The sequence below is a fragment of the Microcaecilia unicolor genome, chromosome 2 (genome assembly GCF_901765095.1).
Source record: "Microcaecilia unicolor chromosome 2, aMicUni1.1, whole genome shotgun sequence".
NCBI lineage: Eukaryota > Metazoa > Chordata > Amphibia > Gymnophiona > Siphonopidae > Microcaecilia > Microcaecilia unicolor.
Genome location: NC_044032.1, coordinates 108377541 through 108385018, shown reverse-complemented (window position 1 = coordinate 108385018; position 7478 = coordinate 108377541). Strand labels below are relative to the sequence as shown.

The following is a 7478-nucleotide window of genomic DNA, read 5'->3' as shown; positions in this document are numbered from 1 at the left end:
CTGCTGCTGCTGCCACTACCAAAACTTTGTAGCGCTCCTCCTGTGAACATCCACATGCACTTGCATGCAAAAGGGGGCAGCTGCTGCTTGAGATGAGCTTGCACCAACCAAACCGAAATTAAGCCCCTTTGTTTTTATTTCGGACTCTCCCCCCCCCCCACCCGTCCCCAAAAAAGATAGCTAGCTTGGTAAATTGATAGCAAGCTTTTCTTGCTGGCTCGGTGTGTTTTGCAGAGACCCCACAAAGGAAAGGTTAGGAGTGTATCCATTGTGACTTCACGAACTGCTGGTGCAATCTCTATTGTTTGGAACTTACTTTATGTCTGAAACTGAAGATGAACACGGTAAGGAAAGACTTTGTGTTTCTCAATGAAACCCTTCTTTTTCCTTTTCTTGTCTCCTCCATAGAAAGCTTTTCAAAGCAGCACTGTGTCTCTAAGCGCTTCTGGATTAAAATCACTCTACCTACATGCTGCAGTAGAAACTTTTGTCTCCAGTAAATCCATCCTTGCAACAATACCGAAAAAAAAAAAGAAACCTAGCACCTAAATAATTTATATCATTAAAAAAAAAAAGAAAGACTTTCTGTGAACAGGGTTGACCTGGTCTCTGCTACACTTACCTTTTGGCTCCAGGAAACAATTGTGGAAAAATACAGCAAAGCTACTGAACTCAATAGCAGCTGGAAAAGAAGCAGAGGTTTTTTTTTTAAACTGCATGTGAAACTGCCCGTGTAAGAAGTCAGACAAGTGCACATATGATGTCTGGGCTCAGACTGCTAGCGGTAACGGGATCGCTCAGTCTGATGCTCCTGGAGATGTTAAGCTCTTAATGGGCTAATCAAAGAGATGCAAGCGTGTGTTTTTCATTTACTTATGTGGCCACTTGGGATTCTCTAGACTCAGCGCTGAGAAACCTCATTTCTCGGTGTGTGCATAGGGCACAGGGATTCCCCCCCCCCCTTTATTTGATCGAAGCCCTCTTTCTCCTGATGTGTGTAAAAATGTGCTTTTTGCTAATTTCTCGCATTATTGAGGGCTCACGGGAGAGCAGAGAGAGAGAGACTTGTTTTTATTTGAGCTGCCGGTGCAACGCGTTTGGGCCAGATGCCAACTGTCTGGGTCACACTTGTTTTATCCAAATAGATGTAGTGCTGATGTCTGGAAATGGGCTGCTGAATGTTAACTTTAGGATCGGCTCAGCCAGAGCTAGACACTGCTTCCCCTCCAGCTGTGACTGCAAGGGTTTCGTTTTGATTCTTATTATCTTTATTGAATTTTCTCGCTGGCTCTCTATCTACCTGTCTATCGGTGTATTTCTCCCCCTTCTACCTTAGCAGGAGAGTGTATATATATATTTACAGTCTTTACCGAGAAAAGTTTTTAAGCGATTCCCTGCTTATTTTGGTCTGGCTTTTGCCAATAAAACTGACAGCTCCGAGAAATCTGAGCAAGACAGGGATAATGGAAAAAAAATGGATCAGGAGATAATAGCTTTTTTTTCTTGCAAAACAAAGTATTTTGCAGTTTTCTTTGTAGCTCGCCCTGCGGCAATATAGTTTTTGCTTCTGCTGAATTTGTGAAAAGGATCTGCTTTGCATGTAGACTTTACAACGGAAGGGTTACAGCCACCCTTCCAAACCCATGCTCAAGCCTAGATCAGAAAAAAATGTAAACTTCCAGTCTCCATAGAATAAGGTTCTTATAAATTCATGGGGCGGGGGAAGAGTCTAATCCTTGGCCCTTTGAACCATTAAGACTTTTCATGTCAAGTCTGGTACCTGTAATTGAATTTGTTTTGATGAATTTCCCTCTCCTTCCCTGGGTCCTTCCTCTCGATTTCCTTAGCAACCCCTCGTAGCACTTGTCCCTAAAGTCTGAGCCAAGGGGAAGGCGAACTTGTGCTTTACTCCAGTGAGAAGGATGTGGGGGAGATATTTTGCTCAGTATATTTGCGCATGAATAGTGGGAGATTGGAAAAAAAGAACAGATTTCCAAGCCTCTGTTTATATGTTTAAAGGCATAGCTGACAACCACCCATGTGTGTCTAACCTGGTGATTGTTTCTATGGTCTGTGCAAAACACCCATGATGGGAAAAATTTGTAACTCTGTTTTAGGTATCTCATCACCTTAAAATTGTTTTTCTAAATGCTCAATTGTGATCCCTGCCTCTGAAAAGGGGGGTCATTCTTCAAGCACCATGTATATTTACAGGTTAACACATTCATAGAGACGATCAAAGTGCTTATTCCCTTATTTGTATGCATTTATCATTAATATGTGAGGTATCCTGATGGCATGCCCTGACATGTCCGCTCCTGGGGGTGGCAGTGTCTCAGAAAGTTTCAGCTAGTCTAATCTAAGATGCCCAGGTTACACAAAGTTTAAACGTAAACCCCTGGATTACATATACTGCACTTATTTATTTATTATTTTTATTTATTTATTTATATTCTTATTTATTTATTATTAAATAATATTTATTTATTTAGATTTTGCTCACACCTTTTTCAGTAGTAGCTCAAGGTGAGTTACATTCAGGTACTCTGGATATTTCTCTGTCCCAGGAGGGCTCACAATCTAAGTTTGTACCTGAGGCAATGGAGGGTTAAGTGACTTGCCCAAGATCACAAGGAGCAGCAGTGGGAAATCTGTACCAAAATCTAGGCATATTCTAAAACAAAATGCATAGCTTAATTGGCTTAACAAGTGAATCAGCTTCGATAACAGCACTTGACAAGCAATAATGAGCACTAATTGGAAATAACTAGAATTTATGCGCAAAACTCACTGTGTATTCTGTAATGAACTGCGCCTAAACTCTAATGCGTGCTGTTCAAAAGGCATCTGGCTATTGGTGGGGAAATGGGCATTTCGTGGGCATTCCAAAATTTACGTGTGCAGTTATAGAATATGCCCCAGTGTGCTTAAATCTATGTGCAGGGTTTTAGGCCATGTTTTCAATGGCCTAAATGGATGTACGTTGTTTTAGGTGCTAGGATTTCTGCCTAAGCGTATTCAAAATACCGTGCCTAAATCTAGGCGCCGCTTATAGAATACACTTAGGGGAAATCTTTACCGTGTGGATTTTTTTAGGCGCCATTTATAGAGTGTGACCCAAAATGCATTTAAAGAGCAATTCTATAACTGGGTGTCCACATTTGCTTGCCACTTGCTATGTAAATGTACAGAACATCAGCACTTCCGTGGGTACGTGGCAGAAAATTGACTGAGTGCTGCTGTGTAAGGACGCACATAAGTGGCATACGGGGGCATTTTTGAAAGAATGTTCAAGTCAGAATTGGGATGTCCTACTCATGATGTCCAAAAAAACCCCATTAATCTCACAGCCATTTTCGAACAGGAAAAATGTTGGGATTTCCTGTTCGAAACTATGTGACATAGATATTCTTACACTGAAAATGTCCAAAATGAACAGCTATTTTCCAAAATGAAACATTCAAAATATAAATGCCAAAAAACCAGGCACAAAAACGTCTGGCATCATTTGTACAAAAATGACCACACAGATGTCCTTGCACAGCAGAGGGGCAGCCTAGTGGTCAGTGCAGTGGACTTTAACCAACCGGATTCAGGTACAAATCCCACCTTAATTCATTTATATGTTATTGGGAGTCCTCCAAAAACAGATAAAAACCTACTGTGCCTAAAGGTATGCCACTACAATAGCCATCATGCCTGCAGGTGTCTTATAAATCCAGGTTCAGTAGGTATTTCTTCATTGCAAGAGGGCTCACATACTTGTACAGAAATAAAAGAGTTAAAATGGGAGTTACATCTGGGTCCCATTGTTCAAGTCCACTGTACTGATCACTAGGCTGCAGCGGTGATCCTTGGTCAGCGGCCACCCAGGGCGGTTCGCTGCTGCGCCCCCCCCCCCCGGGTGCAGCACAACACCCCCCCCTCAGCGCATCAGCAGCCGCCCCCCTGAGTGCAATCTTGCCTGCTGGGAGCAGCTGTGCGGCAGTCGGTTCCGCTGGTTCCCTGCTCTCTCTGCCCCGGAACAGGAAGTAACCTGTTCCGGGGCAGAAGGAGCAGGGAACCAGCGGAGCTGACAGCCACGTGGCTGCTTTCTGCACCCCCCCCAGCGGCGTGTACCCGGGACGGACCGCCCCCACCGTCCGGTTGGTACAGCACTGCTAGGCTGTTTCTTACACTTGCTGCTCTATTACGAATGGCATAATACCTGAAGCCAGTGGGGACCCTACCGTTATGCCAGCTGTGGTGAGGCCAACAGGCGGCACTCTTCTGAAGTGGCATTGCCCTTGCCTTTCCTTCCTCAACCTCCTTCCCTGAATTTACCTTTTCTTTTCTTGTTTTTCAAAAGGCAGTGGTGGCAGTGGCAGTGATTCCCATAGGCTGCCCTGCCGCCAGGCCCAGCCCCTTCTCTCTACTGTGGCCCGCCTCTCTGATGTAACTTCCTGTTTCCTCGGAGGCGGACCACAGTAGAAAGAAGGGGCCAGGACCGGTGGCAGGGCAACCCATGGGAATCGCTGCTGCTGCTGCCCTTTGAAAAACATGAAAATAAAAGGTAACTTCGGGGAAAGGGGTTGGGGAAGGAAGGAGGGAGATGTCATACCATGGCTGGGGGGGGGGGGGGCAGAAGAGCTGGGGCGGTGGCTGTGGAAGAGCCGGGAGGGTGGGGGCAGCTCATTTCTCACCTCAGGTGGCAGATTGTCTTGGGCTGCCCCTGCCTGAAGTTATCAAAGATCCTAGTATTCACTGTCACTTTCACTTCTTATGGGGATGGGAGGAGGTCAGTAACAACTGGGAGATGGAGGGATCATCCCTTAATCCCTTCAGTTGTCAGCTGCTCAATCAGGGCACCTTTTTGTACCTAGATGTGAACAGGTCTAGATAAAAATGGCCTTTTTTTTTTTTTTTTGCTGTAGATGTTTCTTTCTGATCCATTGTCGCTGAAAGATGTCCTAATTTTGAGCCCACCCTAGTCCTGCATAAAACCTACCTCCAACACACCTCGTTGCTATTTAGATGAACTACAGTGTAAAACGTCCAAATTCTGCTTTTCAAAAGTTGCAGTTTGGAAGTTTTCGGCAGATAGACGTTTGAGTCATCCGTCTGCTTTGAAAATGAGCGCCATAAATGCAAGGGGGCATTCATAGGGGTTGAGAATGGGAGGCGCATGGACGGGGCTGCCACATACACATGCAATTTACAGAATATTGAAAGTTGCACATGCTCTTTCCACATTTACACAACTGCATTTATGCCAGGTCTATGGCTGCTGTAATTGTGGGCATGTAAATGTTAGGTGCGCCCATGCCGGGTTACGTTGGTATTCTATAATGGAATCTGGTTGCCCAGAGACTTTTAAAGAATAGGCTCTCACTGAGCAACATCTGGACGCTAAAAGGGGCATCCAGTTATAGAATTGCCCCCTTAGGGGTGAATTCTACATGTGGCATTGAAAAAATCAGCACTGAAAAAAATGCTATTCTATAAGCCATGCTTAAAGTTAGGTGCAATTTATAGAATAGCGCTTACGCCCAGGAATCACACCTAACTTTAGGCGCGGCCATTTGCACCAACTGAAACATGGTGCAAATGTGTGTGCCTAAATTAGGCCTGAATCCCCCTAACTCTATAACAGAGCGCGTAAATGATAGGGATGCCCCTGTTCCGCCCATGACCCTCCCATTTCCACACCCCACACCTAAATTTATGTGTATAAATTCCAGTTAAAATCTAATTAGTGCCAATAATTGCTTGTTAAAAGCCAATAATTGGTGCTAATTAGCTCATTATTCAGCTAAATTGCGCACACAAATTGGGCACGCTCAAATTTGCACGTGCAATTGTTGGTGACTTTTATAGAATTAGGGGGTTAGTGGCTAGTAGGCAGGGAAATGTGAAATGATACTATTTATATTAAACAATTAAATTAAAGTTTAATTTTAATGAAGTAATTTTCATTTGTTTTTGGGATCTATTGTTGAGCCGTTGTTGATTCCCAGTATAAAAAGAAAAAAAAAAGATACATTTGAAGTACTTGAGACAGAGCTTTTAAAACTTATTTTCCCCCTGTCTCCTTATTACCATTAACACATCTCCCACTTCTTCCCTGCCCTAGCTTTCTCGTCACAATACCATTGTAATATGCTTTATGATTGACTTGCATTTTCTGGTAACATCATCTGCTCATTCTGTTCTTATCTGGTGAAAAGAGCGTAACTCAGTGTAAAGGTATTGCTTTATGGTATTTATATTTGTTCATTAACTTTTATTTCTGGTCCATAAGAAATGAGTTTGAAATACTCCTGCTTTGTGTTGTCACCATAGGAGCCAACTTTTCAAAATTATTGGGGGTGCTAAGCCCAGTGGAAATAACCCCTCCCTGGACACATACAAGGAATTTTCTCAATTATTGGGAGTGCTCAAGCACCCATAGCACCCACACAGTCGGCTCCTATGGTTGTCACCCTTGTACTTCCAAAAGATACAAGCAGGTTTGGTGATCATCAGCGCAACCTCACCAAACCTTGAATATATTTTGAACATGATCTCTGTGTGTTTATGCTTGAGCTGCACTATAAGTGTGAAAATGACCGGCTGGTGGCACTAAAGTTTTATTACAACCCAGAAAAAGATGTAGGGGGATGTGATACAGTATCTGCAGCCTAACAGATTCATACAGTATTTCTTCAGGACACCTGGGACAGATAAAACTTTACATAAATACCACAGGCCACTTTTTGCTGCAGCTGTGTGGAAGAACCCCTAAAGTGGCTGGGGCTCTTCAGCTTGGAGAACAGACAGCCAAGGGGAGTGGAGAAGTGGCCTAGTGGTTAGAGCACCCGTGACAGTTCAAATCCCACTGCTGCTGCTTGTGATCTCGGGCAAGTCACTTAACCATCCATTGCCTCAAGCACAAACTTAGTGGCACTTTTACAAAGGTGCACTGAAAAATGGCCTGCGGTAGTGCAGGCACATGGTTTGGGCGCATGCAGAATCATGTGTGTGCTATCAGCAGTTGTGATAGCTAGTGTTCAGTATTGACCCTGTACACTAGCTGTCACAGTATGACCCCAGCACTAATTTGGACTGTTGACATCCCTGGAAGCTATTCTAAATCTTGACAATTTTGAGGGATCTGGATTTGCACTCCCCTTCTGAAATGTGGAATGAATGTCTCTGTGTTTGTCTTGCCCTAGTCACATCAGAAACCTTGCCAAATGGATGTACTGGTGATCTAGACGTGTGAATCCTGGCTTTCCAAAATCAAGTTGCGGCTGATATTCAGACCGCGGAAATTAGTCTGGCTAACTCCTCCGGTAGATGCTAATGCTGAATATTCAATGCTGGGCCATTTCCGGTGACTGGCATTGAATATCCAGTTTATTTTTGGCCGATTTGAACTTAACCGGCCAAGCCGATATTCAGTGCTGTTCCAACTGACCAAAGATATACTACCAAAGATAGCCACCAAACCCACGCTA

General features: G+C 43.9%; 1 protein-coding gene across 1 annotated transcript in view; it reads left to right on the top strand.

The window, feature by feature from the left end:
• Nucleotides 1-229: 229 nt before the first annotated feature.
• Nucleotides 230-7478, top strand: part of ADAMTS6 (ADAM metallopeptidase with thrombospondin type 1 motif 6) — a 648820-nt gene continuing 641571 nt past the window's right edge. The window contains exon 1 of the mRNA XM_030193183.1: nucleotides 230-344. The gene's annotated coding sequence lies outside the window, so the exon portion shown is untranslated. The remainder of the gene's footprint in view (nucleotides 345-7478) is intronic.